The sequence below is a fragment of the Callorhinus ursinus genome, unplaced genomic scaffold, assembly GCF_003265705.2.
Source record: "Callorhinus ursinus isolate GAN/ISIS: 27379988/994484 unplaced genomic scaffold, GSC_fseal_2.0 scaffold7, whole genome shotgun sequence".
NCBI lineage: Eukaryota > Metazoa > Chordata > Mammalia > Carnivora > Otariidae > Callorhinus > Callorhinus ursinus.
This window is the reverse complement of record NW_027397069.1, coordinates 41,099,305-41,117,007: the sequence shown is the minus strand read 5'-3', so window position 1 is coordinate 41,117,007 and position 17,703 is coordinate 41,099,305. Positions and strand designations below refer to the sequence as shown.

At 40.3% G+C, this 17,703-nt stretch overlaps 1 long non-coding RNA gene across 2 annotated transcripts in view; it reads left to right on the top strand.

Moving 5' to 3' along the window:
- The window catches only part of LOC112826644 (uncharacterized), a 75,335-nt gene extending 68,814 nt beyond the window's left edge, over positions 1 to 6,521 (top strand). For both annotated transcript variants that reach the window (XR_003208995.2, XR_012378683.1), the window contains exons 3-5: positions 2,620 to 2,770; positions 2,875 to 3,035; positions 6,264 to 6,521. This is a non-coding gene — a long non-coding RNA (uncharacterized lncRNA). The remainder of the gene's footprint in view (positions 1 to 2,619; positions 2,771 to 2,874; positions 3,036 to 6,263) is intronic.
- The last annotated feature ends 11,182 nt before the right edge of the window (positions 6,522 to 17,703 follow it).

Here is a 17,703-nt window from a genome sequence, read left to right as displayed (position 1 = left end):
CAGATTGCCCTTGACTTCCTGAGACCGATTTGTCTGATGTGAAGATGCCTAGTTCCCCTACAAATGCGATTTCCTGCAAGGTATAAACAGTTCTGTTCTTTCAGTGTGTCTGCTGTCACAAGTGTATGACATTCTTATTTTGAGAAAGGCAGAGTGGTATAGTGCCAAGAGCCAGGTGGCTGGAGTCAGGAGACCCAGGTTTGCATCTTTGCTGTTCATTCTGACTTAGGATATTGGGAAAGTCATTTGATGCTCTGAGCTCCAGTCTCCTCAGTTGGAAAATAAATCAAATAATAGCTACCTCTTAGGGCTTGGGTTAGGGTTAAATGAGATACTTTATCTCAAAGATAAAATCCTTTGAAAATTGCAATTTCCTATATGGATATTAATTAGACTATTGGATAAATTTTTGAATATTTTTGCAAAGCAAGAAAAAAACTTGCCAAAGATCATTTTGAAATTCTTATCTCATGTGAAGGAACATATGAAACTTCTAGCTTCTTTCTCAAGAAGGGTAAAAAGTATAATCCCTTAGTAGTAATTTAGTTCTTTAGACATCAATAATGCTAACTCTAGTGATACAAAAACCAATTGTTCTGAACATTTCCCATTTTGGTGCCCCCTTCCTTCTTTGCTCCACCTTATTTTGATGTTCAGGAGGTGGCCCTGGCAGACTACATCTCCTGGGCTCTCTCTCCAGCTGCCTCCTGGGTGAGGTTGTCCAACAGATGTACAGCAGGAGACGGGTGGCAGAAGGACAGAAGTTGGAGTATTTCTTCCCCACTCATTCTATTTTCATGCCACAGCTATGGTGACAACTGTGCTGATTCACTGTGACAGCAGCACTCTCTCCGTCTTTCCAGTGCGTACTGGGTTCCAGTTATACCACTTCCCTCTCTGGGCCCTCAGTGGTGGGTGTGGTAATGGCTTCCTACTTTCATTCCCTGAGGGGAACACCTCACCATTCCTCATGCATTCCTGTTGGATGGCAGCCCCCATACCTCTGTAAGTTATCTTTTTATTAAAGTCTTATTTGAACCATCTGGAATGAGTTCTGTTTCCTACTGGGACCCTGATTGATATACCAATATAGGAGTAAGCCAACTATATGCATGGAATTTGAGCACAGAGCCTGATGTGGGGTTCAACCTCATGACCCTGAGATCATGATCTGAGCTGAAACCAAGAGTCAGACACTTAACCGGCTGAGACATCCAGGTGCCCCTGAAGAACATGAATTTAAGTTCACTTTCATGATCAGGGTTTTTTGTTATTATAGATTATTTTACATCTTCTGATTCTCAGTCATAAGCAGGTATTCCTGCTAATATTGAATTGTTTGCCCAAAGCAACATGGTAAAAACGATTATTGCCCTAAAGCTAAATTGAAACAAATTCTCTCTCCTGAAGAATGTCTGAAGTTTCTTGTTACCATGGTGTACTTTGGTTTTGGGGTGGTTTTCTTTTCCTTCTTTGTTTTGTTTAAATGATTCATAGAAGTTTTCCAGTGGATGAGGTGGTATTATTTCCTGTTATTGAGGTAGGGTATGAAACGATTTCTTTTTTTTTTTTTTAATAAATGTTTGTAAGTTTTTAATGTGGATTAAACTCCCTCAATATTTTTTACAGAGGAAAAAAATGAAAGAAGAAGTTATTAACATTGGAAAATAGGCTATCTCAATTACACAGTAACTTTTTCCCAATGGTTTTCTTAATATTTATGTATTAACATCATAATGACTCCATACAATTTATACAATATGGAGCCATTATTGTGAAAAAAAAAAAGACCCATTAAAATAATATCTCCATGCTACAGACAGACTCAAAACACCATAATGGCTCAGGGGGAGCCAAATACAGGATTACATGATAGGCCAGAAGCTGTGTCATGGTCTACCAGGCCAGGTAAGTAATACACATTTTGCAGAAGAGCCAAGTAAATAGTTACAGAAACAGGAAAGTCTCTGTAGAGTAAATGTGCACTCAGGCAATTATTAAAATATGGATTATGGAAGATTCTCTTTTCTCCTTTTCTCTAGGCTTACCCTTTTAATAAGAATAAAAGTAAATCAAACTTGTGTGCACAAAGACACAGAATACATTCTAATAACTTCAGGGACTCTGTTTTAATCAACTAAAGGGATATATTTCAGAGTGGAGAAATGACATCTTGAGACCCCTTCATTCTACCTGGGTGTTATGGCTGGTATGGGCCTATGTCAGACAAGCCTAAGAACAATACGTGCTATTCTGAGGCCTGGATATTATAGTGCAGCAATAACTAGCTTGCAGAGCTTCAAAGAGCAGAAACGATTTCAACCTTAATAACCCCTGTGGCATTTTTCAATTTTCCAGGCTGCCAGTCAAATGAATGCATGTCTGGGAAGGAGAGGAGACAAGAAAGGGAAAAGATTAACCTCTGAGATTCGTGATATAAGCTCCATTGGCTAAAATTGGTCATGTGTTAGAAAACAAACATGGGTAGGGATAGACTTCCCCAAACACTGAGCGCAAATGTTCCGAGCAAAGATTCTAGGAGAGAAACTGGGATCTTTAGGGTTGCCTGGCTGGAACAATCTTGGAATGTTAATCATTCTTAGTTCCTTCTTCCTCTAGGTTGAAAGGAACTCAGCAGTCTCCTGATCTTCAAACCAATTAGCTCAGGAGATGGTTCTTCAGAAACCTGTGAAAAAGGCTTGCAGAAAACTCAGACCCGCCACTGCCTAACCCGCTGGCTCTTAGCTGAAGTGAGCAAACAGAACTCATGGTATGGCGCCTTCCACATACACATGCTACAGCCTTGCCCTGGGCTTCCTTTATCTATTGGGAAATTAGGAGTTTTCTCCTAATTTCTTCCTCTTCTCCTCTTAGGAGAACTCCTAATTAAGAATGTCTCTAAGAAAGCTGAGATTACTTCTAGTGCCGAAAAAGGGGGAAATATGAATTATATGCAGAATGAAAATGCTCACAAAAAGAAGCCATTGTGCCGATCGATGACTCACCACGTCTTGACTTATTTCTTGCATTCCCAGGTATCAAACACTTCCAAGTTTTCTTTCAAAGTGTTCTTGAACCTCCGCTTTTCCATCAGTGTTCCTCCCTAAACCTTTGTGCAAGCACTGGGTATTCCAAAAATAAGACAAGAAATCACTCATTTCTGGAGTGATGAAGGGTTTTTGAAAGCAAGAGGGGAAACTATGAGGGAAAGTCTATTGATTCTGTCAGAAATCACCAGTGCCAGCCCTCATGTTTTGGACAGGGTCGCCATGATATTGCCAAGGGGCTGCTTAACCTGATCTGATCCCTTTTCATTAATTCATCTATTTACCTATTCATTTATTCATTCAATAAATGTGTCCCATAGATACTATGTGCAAAATCCTGTGACAGACATTAAAGAGAAATAAAAGGTAAATGAATTCCAAAAACATACATGTTGCTAAGAAGAGTCTGCCCCACCTTTAATTAATTTCTTGTCTGATTAACTACAAGTGTCCCACCCCAGTATCCCTCTAATCCACTGTCCACACTGCCCCCAGGCCAGTGATACTTTCAAATGCAGCTCTGCTGTGACATCCTCTATTTAAAAACTATCATGGGGGCACCTGGGTGGCTCAGTCATTAAGCGTCTGCCTTCGGCTCAGGTCATGATCCCAGGGTCCTGGGATCGAGACCCACATCGGGCTCCCTGCTCGGGGGAGAGCCTGCTTCTCCCTCTCCCACTCCCCCCTGCTTGTGTTCCCTCTCTCGCTGTCTTTCTCTCTGTCAAATAAAATCTTTAAAAAAAAAAAAACTATCATGATCCTCCCTTACTGCAAGATAAAGACTAACATTCTTAAGATGGTGCACAAGGTCTGCAGAAATCTTGGCCATATCTTAATCTTCAGCCTTATCTTGCACCCTTCTTCCTTTACACACTGAGCTTCTTTCATTCTGGCCTTATTATTTTTTTAAATAAACTTTTAATTGGGAATAATGTTAGATTTGTATAAAAGTTGCATAGAGAGTAGAGAGTTTCCGTACACTGCTCACTCAGTTTCCGTTTCCCCTAACATTATCATCGTCCATTACTGCAATGTTTGTCAAACCTTAGAAACCTTTAACATTACCATTAGTACCTTGCTATTAACTAAACTCCATGCATTATTCAGATTTCACTAGTTTTTCCATTAATGTCCTTTTTTTCTTCCTGGATCCAATCAACCTGGCCTTCTTTTAAATTTTTATCCCATTACACAGTCCTTATGTATTCCACGGCATTGCTTACAACAGGGTCTTTTATCCTCACTCCTTGCCCCAGTCCTCTTTGTTGTGTGGTTTCTACTCATCATTCCAATCTTAGCTCAAAAGTAGTCACTTCTTCAGAGAAGCCTCTCTCAGGTCTGAGTCCATGGCTGGGTCCTGTGTTACATGCCTTCATACAACCACTCCTTTGCAACACTTTCCTCAGTCTGTCATTATACCTTCCTTGATGTGATTATTTAATGTAATCCTTATTTGCAACTAGACTCTAAGGGCCATGAAGGTGGAAAGCCTCTGTTTTTCCTAATCATTGTACCCCAAGACTTAGCATGGTGTATGGCATATAGTAGGTACTAAAGAAATGTTAATAAACAAATGAAGAATAAATGAATGAAAGAGTTGGGGGTGCCTGGATGGCTCAGTCGGTTAAGCATCAGACTCTTGATTTCGGCTCAAGTCATGGTCTCAGCGTCCTGAGATCAAGCCCCGAGCTCTCTTTCTCTCTAAAATAAATAAATCTTTAAAAAAGAAAGAAAGAAAGAAAGAAAGAGTTAAGTGATAACAGGAAAACATCAAAATGAGAGAGAAAACACAGGCAATTACAGGACCTCAAAAGAGAGAAAGATTAAGGTGAGAGTCAGAATTATAGGAAGACTTCATGGCAATAGAGAGTGGGACTTTACCTGGTCCTTTCATTCATGAAATTAACAATTACTGAGCACCTACTAAATGTCAAGCCCTCAAAGTGATTTGTTCACTTTAAGCAAGGAAATGATATAATCAGTATGACGTGTTATAAAAAAAAAAAATTGGAGCAATATGGAGAATGGATTGGAGCAGAAAGGACCTAAAAAATTGAAAAAAAAAAAAAGGTAATAATCCACCTAAGAAATACTAGGACTTGAACTAATGCAGAAGTGGTGAAGATAAGGAAATATTGAGGAAGACAATTCAACAAGGACTCAAAGATAACAAATAATGGAGTAAGAAACTCTCAGTAGGTGAAATGGCAGCAAGAATAAGTTCTTAGTTAAAAATTAGCATGGACACTTGGAATATAGTGAGAATACTTCCAGGTTGAAGACAAGGGCTCATGATGGAAGCAATGGGATAGAGACTTGGGTACATGAATTCTGCTTTTGAAAAGTCAAGGAGATTGGATTTTATTATACTAGTAATGAGTCATTAAGCAATAATGATGATGAAAGTGAAATATAAGATGAAGAGAATTGAGACCAAGGAAGGTACATTGAGAGGCTGATGAAGCTCAGATTGAAGCGATCTGAGCACTGCTTTAGAGTGCGAGCATTAGAAATATAGAGGAAGAGGGGTGCCTGGGTGGCTCAGTCGTTGAGCGTCTGCCTTCGACTCAGGTCATGATCCCAGGGTCCTGGGATCAAGTCCCACACCGGGCTCCGTGCTCTGCGGAGAAGCCTGCTTCTCCCTCTCCCACTCCCCCTGCTTGTGTTCCTGATCTCACTATCTCTCTCTGCCAAATAAATAAATAAATAAAATCTTAAAAAAAAAAAAAAGAAATATAGAGGAAGTGCCATACCTATAATACTTTTTTAAAGATTGACTTATAAGTACCCAAATCAGCATCCAGTGTAGTATCTAGTACAGATACTACGTCCTCAATAGTTTTAGTTGTCTTACTCTTCATTATGGAGAAAACATCCTGGAAGACTAGTGTATTTGAGTATCCATAATATTCATTGAGAACCCTTTATATGACAAGTACATGGAACATACCAAAAAAATGTACACATGGGGTCCTCCTTTGAACAATCTTTTTCACTCTTTCAGGAGAAATGAATACATGCGATATACTTCTGTGGTCCTCATCCTCCGAGATGGCCCCAGGGATCTCCACCCCCTGGCATTGGTACACTGTGTAGTCCCTCCAACACCGTATGAGGGTTTGTCCGTGAGACCAGTGGCATAGAGCAGAAGTGATGGATTATCATCGCCCAGTGTACTTTAGAAAAGACTGCAGTTCTGTTTTGGCTTTCTCTCAGGTCTCTCATTCTGGGGAAAGCCAGCTGCTATGTCTTGAGGACTTTCAGGCCACCTGTGAGGAGGCACATGTGGCAAAGAAGGGAGGCCTCTGGACAACAAACAGTGAGGAACTGAGGCCTGCCAACAACCACATGAGTGAGCTTCGAAATGGATTCTCCACCCCCAGTCAAGACTTGATGTGACTGCAGCTGTCGCAACAGCTTGACTGCAGCTTGAGACCATGAGCCAGAACCATCCAGCTAAGCTGCTCCACATTTCCTGTGCCTTAGAAACTGTGAGAGCTAATAAATGTTTGTTGTTTCAAGCTGCTTACTTTTGGGGTAATTTGTTACACAGCAATGGATAACTAAGACAACTTCATGCTACTAAACATTGAAAACTACCAAAAAAAAAAAAAAAAAGATCATATTTCCATCTTTATCCTAGCTGCTAAGAAGTACAAGCTAAATATTATTCTTGATTTGGGTTGTTTTCCTCAGTCTGGAGTTGTTGATTTTTCCTTCTTCCTCCTCCCCTTATTTTTTGGTTCCCATCATTTATCTTCTGTCCACTGGTTTTGGTTTTATTTTACCTACTCATTTATTGTAAAGCTCCTACAGACTTTTTTTGGAAATAGATGCAGGATGACACAATAAAGTAAAAATAGTAGACACCACCAGATAGGATTCCATCAACCATCAGAGAGATCACAGTTTCCTTGCAGTGAAAAGAGAGCAAGTCATGTGACACGGTCTAATACTAGTGTCCAACCATGTAGAGATTGTTATTAGAATTCCACAAAAAGGGATACCAGAAAGGTTGTGTTTTAAGTCAAGTTCCCTGGAAGCAAACCTTAAGATAGGATTTGCATTATGAAAGTACTCTCAAAATAAAGGACTAAGGGAAGGAGGAAAGCGGGACAGGGAAGGGGGAGGAAGCCAAGCCAGGGTAATATTTCAAAGTCTCACAGATGATGGCTTCAACCTGATTCTGCATGGGAAGTCTGGAACGCACCGAGGCAGGGGAGATGCGCTTCCCTACTTCTACACCGGTCACCCACTGGCCAAATGCCCCTGAAGGATAGGTAAGTGCCCGGGCACTCCAGCTGTCTGCAGAACCTCTTGAGCATGCAGGCAAAGTGGTTACAATAGCCCGAGGGAAGTCCTCCAAAGACGAAAGCAGGTGTCCGCAGTCACAAGGAAGAGCACACTGAAACCAACAGAGAACACACAGAAACGGTGAAGAGATGTGAGACCATCTGCATAGAGTATGAAGGTCTGCTCTATTAGAGAAAGTTCCTTTCAAGGAGATGGCTCTTCACTTGTACCAGCCCTTACAGGAGAGGGAAAATTAGGCCAGACCTGAAGGAGAAAGTATTTTAAAGAATCTAAATGGGAAACCTAACCAATTACAAAACTAGCAGAACCTCTCAGGCACTCTAGAATGATTTGGTATTATAATTTTGGATCTTAATTCTATTTCTAATCCTGATAAGGGATTTCAAACCCATCTCTTATTTAGGTTATTAAAACACAATCATTTGTCTTTGGAAAAGAGATAGGGAGAGGTTAAAGAAAAAACAAAACAGAAACAAAAACTCATGCTTCTGCCAAGCCTTTGCAATGCTAGTTTTTATCCATTCTGGTTCTAAAATACAAATACATCATAAAACCCTGAGCTCAACCTTGAATAAAAAGAAAGCCTGGTGGGGCGCCTGGGTGGCTTAGTCGGTTAAGCGACTGCCTTCGGCTCAGGTCATGATCCTGGAGTCCCGGGATCGAGTCCCACATCGGGCTCCCTGCTCGGCGGGGGGGTCTGCTTCTCCCTCTGATGCTCTTCCCTCTCATGCTCTCTGTCTCTCATTCTCTCTCTCTCTCAAATAAATAAATGAAATCTTTAAAAAAAAAAAAAAAGCCTGGTGAAAGAGGATGAGGCCACACAAGTGTTTTAAGACTTTCTCTTCTAGGGGCACCTGGGTGGCTCAGTTGGTTAAACGTCTGCCTTTGGCTCAGGTCCTGGGATCGAGCCCCAAGTTGGCCTCCCTGCTCAGTGGGGAGTTTGCTTCTCCCTCTCCCTCCACTGCTCTCCCTCTCTCTCCCTCTCTCTCTCTCTCTCTGTCAAATAAATAAAATCTTTAAAAAAAGAAAAAAGACTCTCTCTTCTATTATTATTCCTAGGTTGCTGAAATTTGGAAATCATTTCAAGTACAGGCTATTTACTGTCTCTCTCTCTCTCATTCTCCCTCTCTTTTCTTTTTTTAAAATTTATCACTGACAAGCCACATGCTGTAATAGCTTTTCCTCCTATATACGCTTTAGGATATAGTCTAACTTTATCTGGAGTTGAGCATAAAGGCATAAATCATTAAGTCCCTGTTTGCCTGATCAAGAGCCTATCTTTCAGAAAAATCAGGCGTCCAGGAACTGCGGTTCACAGCAGCTCTATTTTCTGGCCCTCCATCAGGGTTGCAGACACCTCTCCCCAAGGATTCATCAACCGCCAAAGAGGAAGGCAGGTCAATGACACCAAAATCTGCAGCTTCAGCAGCTTCTGAAGTTCCTGACCAGAAAAATAAAAGAAAAAGAAAGAGAGAGAGGGAGAGAATGAAAAAAAATATATATATACAATCCCAAAGGAACTTTATTTAACAAATGGTTTCAGAATTCGTAGGTTACATTCTGGAAAGGAGACTTTCAAAACCCAATAACAAGCAAGTTTCTGGTGCTATAATAATGGGCTACCAACCAGCCTGGAGAGACACCAGTCATTATTGTTTTATTAGCTAGAGTCCAGTTTTGTGTGCTATTCTATCATTTTGACAAAAGGATTTCTTCATGATGCCTTTTATCATGTTGTCATGACTTCAATGTGAATCAGCCATACTGAAAGATTCACATCTAAAGGACATAGGCACTGCCTTCCAGTTGAATATTTCTCTTTCAGTTTGTCCTCAGATACCCTTGTACTTTGGCAACACCAATTTATACCACAAAATGAAAGAAATTTATACCACAAATGATTTATCCTACCAATTTATACCACAAAATGATAGATCAATCCAGAACAGGAACCACTGCATTGAGGGTGATTGTTCATTTTATAGATGAGATGCTGAGACTCCAAGGGGTTAAATAAACCTGCTCAAGACCACACAAAGCCTATAGTAGAAGCTCAGACACCTGTCTCTCTATCCAAAGCTTTTCCAGTTACATCACAGTGTATCTGAAAAGGTTAGAGACAAATTTAAACTCCAGAGTGGTGGTGTATAAGATTTAAAGATTCTTTTGAGGGCGAGACACAACCCAGTGAAACTTGGGTAGATGAAAGGCAAAACTCTATTACTTGGACTACAAATGAGAGAAGACTGCCAGGTAGGACCACATAGGCAACTGGATGGAAGGAGAATAACAGCAGGCTGGAGGTGGAGGAGGGAGCTTAAGTAAGGCAGGTAGGGTGGGGTTAGCTAGGTTTTTTGAGCTTCCTACGGATTGGGTAATTTGAATGATTCCTCGGGTTCCAGGGTGTAGGGGCTGCCCTAGGTGTCTGGTGTCTGGCCCGCGATTGGGGTAGATGCACAGTAGCCCTGGAGTGTGGGGGGTCCCACAAGGGTTGAGATGTGGACTTAACTAGTTGTTCTTCTTTGAAAAGGGAAACTGACCAGCCTTTAGCCATGGACTTTAAACTGGGCAAAGACAGCATCTCCCAAAAATTATATTACAAGTGGTTATGAATAAACAGTGTTAGCCCTAGGCTAAACCACATATACCCGTAGAAGCAGCTGTGAAGAAAAAATAAATTAAACAATATCATTAAGAATCAAAAGACCCCGGGGTGGAATCCCTCTGCCACTCATTTGCTATGTGACTTTAGGCAAGTTATCTAACTTCCTCTATACCTCAGGCTCTTCATCTCTGCGTTGACAATTTACAGAACTTATGTCACAGGGTTATTGTGGAGAGTCAACGTAATAATATATATTTAACAAATACATGTATTTCGTGTGTTTACATAAAATACAAGGGAATTTTGTCCCTAACCGCAGGCACTGTACAAATGTAAGGATATCAAAAAATTTTTAAAGGACCACATTCTTATCACTACATAGATGCATATGCCTTCTACTCTCAGGGAGTGTCTTTTTACCAGTAAATAGACAGAGCTATAAATTGTGGATTCTTGATACAATAGATCAAGATAGTTCCTTCCAATCTGTTATGTTCTATTGCCTCAAAATAATAAACTGCCAAGACAATATCATGCATCATATTAGTGGCAGATTATTCAGTGAAACTACCAAGGAAAAGAACTCACGGCTCACAAACAGACTCCAGCTTTCATCCTTTGTTATCTCATCCTTCTTTGTAGAGTACTGAGTTGTACAAAGTAAGAAAAATCTTAACTTACAATAATCGGAAAAAAGATGTGATTCATGAAAACAATACAAATTTTTGGAAACACAACACTTTCAAATTATCGGGGTAAAGGCAAGATAAAAATAAATCATTTTGGACTGAGGACTATTTTGGGGGAAAAGATTTATAAGGGGGATCAAAGAATGGGAGTGTGAATATAAAACATTGAGAATTCTTTTCCAGACACTCAGAATTACGATGATTCTCAGTTCTTTTTTCTCAGGAAGCACAGATGTTTTGATATCAATAAAAGAGACTCCAATTGGCCTTAATACTGATTCTTTCCCATTAAAGTCTCTTCCCACATCAGAAATGGGTGGTAGAGAAGATCCTCAAAGAAGGAAAAGACCCACTAGTTATAACCCTTACATTCTCTCACATGTCTAAAAAGAACTTTCAGGAAAGAACTCAAGTTTCCAAGAGATATAGCTGCTTTTTTTTTTTTCCTTTCTCCACAGGGATAAGACACAGGTGAATTATTCAACTACATATTTTTTCCAAGCATTATAGTGTGTACTTTTAAAATGCTTATAAAACAATGGCTTGCATAGTTCAGTTCCAAAAGAATAATTGTTACTTACAAATCCTAGATATCTAAGGACATCCACTTACAAGCACATAAAAGCTCTTATAATGTGTTTTCTCATCTATTCTGTAACCTTGAATCCTGTGGGGACCTCTTACTACTCTAGTCCAAGTGGATCCAATATCTTACCACTAACCTGTCTTCCAAGAACTCCCCTCCTATATCGGTGGCAAGAACTAGAACCACACACCCACCACAAATCAGCCACTGGTGAGGGGAATTAGCCCACAACACTTGGCTTAAACTGCTGAATCACATGAAAAAGGGCAGGCACTGAACTCCCCAGAGTTCTAAAATGCCATTGGGTAAGAACCCAGCAGGGGGTGTGAGCACTACCATTTCTTGAGTACTGCATATAGCATTTTAAATACAGTATCTTCTTTAATCCTCCAGTGCCCATGAGGTATTTGTTACTATCTTCATGTTACATTTGAGAAAACAGTTGCAGAAAGGATTGATAACATGCCCAATATGCTCAATGTCACACCACTTTTCATTGCAGAACCACAAACTATAGCTAGGCTTGTCTGATTCCAAAACCTCTGCAATGACCCAGTGTGCTGAACTTTGAAGTAAGAACCTGGGCAGCTCTCATTTCTGTTGGATCATCATAATGAGTTGCTGTTAAATCATCGATTGTTTTCCTTGGAAGTGCTTGACAAATAACAGAGGCAAGGTACTAAGCTTAGATCCCTTTTAGTTATCCCCAAACCAACTCAGTCAGATTCACCTACATTGAGATTGCTCGACAAAATGGCCATGCGGAAAAAGAGAGAGAACCCGAGTCTTGCCACGAAGTGCTAAGAACAATGGAGTTATTAGGAGGTGATAACAAAATATCATCGATTCACTGGAGAAAATGTTCCTGTTCTGATCCTCACATGCTGATACTACAGATGGACCCAGCTTAGCTGAGGCACGCTCTGAGCTTCAGCTGTTTACTTAAGCAGCACCGGGGTTCTCAGAAACAGTTGCTATGCCAACCAGCCCTAGGACTATATATACATTCATGACCGGCCGGGGCTTATTCTTAGGGCTTTGTTACCTCTCTTTCAAAAGTTTGAATCTCTTATTGCTAAACTGCTTGCATGCAAGCATTACAGCCTCTGATAAGCAGCTTCCTTTTCTCCAGCAGGTGAAAAATTCAAGTGGCGGTTTGCAGCCTATGCTGAGCAACCCTTTGACATCACACTTTTGTAGTCAGGGACCAGACTGCTCTATCTGCCCCAACCTCTGAAGATGCGGTGTTTAAATGATAAAGGGCAGTGCCTTTTGTCATCCATTATTATCTGTCACCTGTGCGCATGACCATAGAAGTTCTCGGAGGAGGAAGTAAAGCATGCTTTTTGAGGTGCTGTGATTATCGCGCTTTTTAAATTTCTTTACCGCATTTTTAATGGGACACATTTCAGAATAGCGTCAGCCAACAAATTTGGCCAATCAATCCATCTCAGGTCTCCTGCTAGAGCTGCATTTAAATAAACCTGTAATGTTGAAAGCTGAAGAGAGAAAGCTCTTTAATTACCTTTTCTCCTGTTTATGTTACTTTGATGGCTTTTGTTCAAATGCATCTGAATTTTCAGTCTGTTTATTTTATAATTATTGGATGACTACATGCAGCACTGCCATTTCAATTAGATTTTGATGGCTGATAAAACCATTGTTGACAGGGAGTGCGCAAATGAATTTGGGGAAACCAGATTAGTGATGTTTGTGTTGTCGCATTTAAATAAAACGAAATGTCCTGGTAGCAGTGTGATCAAATCTGAAAATTTTGTTATAAAGAAAGAAAAAGCAGCTCTGTGAGAAATCAGGTTTTCAACAGAGAAACTGTTTCCTGTTGAGACATTTTAAATCCTCAAGTGTGCAGCCACTTCTTCTTCAAACAGATTATAAAACCAAAAAACAATCATATAATCTCTTCTAACAAGAGGTTTGCAGCTAGACAGATTGCTTTAAAGGAGAAAGAAGTAGAAAGAAATTCAAGATCTAAATACCGATAATACATGCTAAATCCATTTGAATTGATAAGGTAGAGGAAGCATGGTGATAAAGCTTAAGGGGTTAAGACTTTATGTTCACCCAAAAGATCAATACCTAAGGAAGAAGAAAACTTGGAAATGTTTCCATATCTCCAATTAACAACTGAAATACACATGGCAGATGAGGCAAAGCAGAAACAGACAAGCTATTTCCCCAGGAACAGACCCTGCTCAAGCAGGGCTCAGGCTCGCTTTGTTATTGATGCAACAACTGTGCGAATGACAATCTTTAAGTGCTAAAATACTTGCAAAAAGGAATGGAAATCTGCTGTTTCTCTCAAGTCATTAAAGCAAAGCTAGAGAGTTGAAACAAAACAGAACCATGTGTAGTTGGCCACACTGAACAGAAACTAATATTCATGCAGATGCCTTAGCAGCCATGCTTCATGTTCAGTGCTGTGCCCACAACAACCCAGCCGCCCAGTTTGGAACGTGTCATCCATGCAGCTGGTCAAAGGGTAGAGCTGGGATCAGGACCCAGGGGTAACTCTGATGCCTGTGCTCTTGGCCATTTGGCAGTGGCAGGTTATCTAGTTTGATTTCATCTTGTACAACACTCACTTATTGAATCAGTCTACTGTGTTATGCTCCTTACCATCCTCATCCTCAATCAGCAGAATTCAGAACCTGACAGCTACCTTCACCAGGAAAGCTCAACCAGGGCTGGAAGTGAGCGTGTAGCACCACCTTACCATCGACATATTCACCTGGCCTAATGTTAAATGTCTTAAAGAACAAAACCTAAAATGGTTGGCTACGCTTCTGACCGTTCATTGAGATGTTCTGAAATAATAGAACAATTCCAGCTAACAATTACATAGTGCTTGCTATATGTCAGACCCTTGTCTAAAATTATTACTGTATAGATATCTCATTTAATCAACTCAACTACTTGAAAAGTTAGGTACTCTCATTTCCATCCCCTCCCTCTCACAGACAGGGAACAAGGGGGCAGACAGATCTCTCACCTGCTAAGTGAAAGAGCCAGATTCTGACCTAGGCAGCCTTGCTCCAGAGTCTACACGCTTACCTGACAATATTTACTGAGCCTGCAAGGATAACGGAGGGTGCATATGATCATGCATCATGCACACTTAAGTGGTGCTTGCATCTGTAGTAAAACAAAATTGTTTTTCTATTACCTGTTGTTTTTCACGATTACCATTACTGATAGTTGGCCTGATAAGAATTTGTTTCTAATTGTTATTAAATGTATAGAATTGCTAACATTTCTATGTCCCAAATTTATGAATAATATATTTGTACCGAGTTTCACAAGTACATTGCTTATATTCTCTACTTTCACACCAAAGGAAACAGCTATATAAAAATAACACCCGCTTGTAAAGTTTTCTGTACCTACCTTTCAAATGTTTACAGCATTGCATTTGGTCCTCCCAGCAAGTCCACGAAGTAATGAAGGTGTTATTTTCTCAGAAAAAAAGGACGAAGAACTAGGCATGGGAAATTCAAAGACAATAGTCACTAGGATCTGTTCTGGAAAATATAAGGAGGGAAAACAATGGAACAGTAACTGAAAAAATTCAAGCTGGCTTGCCCATACCAAGTTGAACAGAAATGATGGTTTATCCAGGAGAGGCTAGGCAGAAGCCTATTGGCCAACAAATCATAATGATTGTGTTCTGTATGCCATACCATGGGCTAGATAAGGAGGAGAAACCAAACTCTCTAAACTTAAAGAGCTTCCAATTTGAAGAAGAGACAGATGTATGTAAGTCAATATAAATGAGAACAAGGTTTCATATAGCTCCATCTTATTTCCTGGGAAGATACTTGAAAATGATCACCACCTTCCAACTTTTTGAATCCTTTCGCTCCAGTAGATGACTAGCATGTGATTAATACTAAAGAAATTATTTAATTATTATTGAGAAAAGAATAAATAGCATAATAAAGTCACTGGAAGAATCTTGGAACGGATAGAAAAAGCTTTGTTTTGATGAGTACAATAATGCTGTAGTTTGAGGAGCTGTTGTAATCCAGTCGCTGCTGGAAGTTAGAAGCCATTTTAAAAGTTTCCATTGTGTTAGGGGCGCCTGGGTGGCTCAGTCAGTTAAGTGTCCGACTCTTGATTTCAGCTCAGGTCATGATCTCAGGGTCCTGGGATTGAGCCCCACACTGAGGTCCTCGCTCAGCGGGGAGTCTGCTTATCCTTTTCCCTCCCCGCACCACTTGCTCTCTCCTTCTCTCTGTCTCTCAAATAATAAGATTTAAAAAAAAAAAGTCTCCATTGTGTTAACTCAGGACCAAGGTCTGAAATGAAAATTAGCGATGGAGTTTAACAGTGGCATGTGCTTACCCAGCAAGTCTAAGAAATCAGGAAGAGTAAGGACTGTGCCATTTTGGTTTCTTATTCAGCAGTAAAACAAGGTAGAGAATAGGAAGGTTTTATAATGATAAAAATTCCATATGGTATTTTGAATATGAAGATAACTGCCTTTCCCTGTTATAATCTTAGTTGCATGTTTTTATACTGGTGGTAGGTAGGGTTTATTCATGTACCCTCTTACTTGACCCCTTCCTCCCACCCCACGTCTCAATAAACATCACACATTTACAATCACAGGACAGAACAAAACAAACCCGGATGGACTGGGTTAGGGTGTCCATATGAGACCTATCTGGGGAAAGAAAGAGAGCTGGCTTTTATCAACATGTTACAATGGAACAGACATCCCACCAAGAGTACCCAGAAGCTAGGCCAAGGGGGTTATTTTATGGGTCAGACTAAAATAGCTGCTTTTCTGCTTTTAATTTCAATTACGTCTGACAGTCTACCTCAACACAGCCTACAAATGAACCATGATTCAGAAACTGAGATGTAAAAAGTTACACATCTTCTCAGAATTGTGTTTAGTACAGATAGAGTTAAAAGTCTTACTATTCAGTAGTGGCCTTAAGACAGCATGCCATTTTCCCTGGATGTCTATTTCTCCACTGTAAAAGAGGGGGTGGAATTGGGAAAAGATATACACTATACACTCCAAGGAGATCAGCTAAAGCTGTGATGCGGGGCACTGGGGCATGCCTCAATAGTCCACAACAGAGTGCATTTCACTGACGTGATTCACTCAAACTATTCTCTTATCATGGAATGAAGGGGGTCTGTCTAGTAAACAATATTATTGTTTAATACTCAAAACAGTTTGCTGTAGTATTACTAGCATTTTGTTTATTAAAAAATATGCTTTTTTGCTTCCTCCCAAATATAGTAGTTTGTTCACCTTGAATTTTCGGAAGGAAGAAGGATGGGGAATTTTCCAAAGGAAGAAAGATAGCTTATATTCTGTTTCAAGTCAGTTTCATCTTTTAAGCCTCACATTGCATTTCGTCTTAAGTCTTACATGACATATTGGTAATCAAACTGCAAAACAACTAGGGGGAAAAAATCAAATCACCTCCTTTCTTTCTTCTCTTACGTCTTTTTTATAGGAGATGGGGGCAGAAGAAAAGAGAGGAAAGGGAGGGAGAGGGAAATTCTTTCCAGATTTCAAAGGACCACATCCAGATGAAAGGTCTTACCATTCTCCCCTTTAAGCGGTCAGAGTTTGGAGTCGAGCCCTTCTTGAGGGCACGTTTCTTGCCCTCCTCCTCTGTACTGATTGCACCTCTGTAATCTCTCCACTCAGCTCTGTTTTCTTAGTGCTCCCTCTGCCCTCAGCATCTCTGCTGTGATTGCTCTGGACTCCTTGGCTCCCTCCAAGCTACCTCTGCTCCCCTGTTCTCCTCCTCCTCCATTTCGGTAACCCCTTCCATGCCCTCCTCCACCCCTCCACCGCTCACCCCTGTGATCTTCCTGTCCTCTGCAGCGTTTCCTATGATCACGCTCCTTGGTTTTTCTCTGTGATTTCTCTGCCCTCTCTGGCTTTCTCATCTTTCTTTAGAACTCAGAAAACCTCAAAATGCTCAGAGATTAATTTCAGTTTGGATAAGCACCCAAACTTGTGAGTGCTTATGCGGATTCTTTACTGAAACTCCTTGGATCTAAAATCTCACTGGGAAGGCCTGCCTTATAAAAGTTCAAGTACTTGGAGTTTTATCAAGAGAATAATTTCCCCTCAAACACTGGCCTTTCTACTTCTTATTTTGGATAAGGTGAAAAGACAATGGCCATTGTTCACTGTGCACAGTTTATCTTTCATTTGACATGGGCTATGCATGATTAGAAAACCCAGTAGGGCTCTTAGAGGGGATGCAAACAAGTCTTTTTTTTTTTTTTAATTCATTCAGTAAAGATTTATTGGATGCCTACTATGTGCTGGAAATGCAAAAAGCTGGGCTTTACTTCAATCTCCGTAATTCTAGATTTACTCTTCATAAATATATTTTACAGATTGGATACTTCGTGTGACCTTAAATTAGACTGGAAATGTCAAAAATATTACTGCATAAGTCTCCC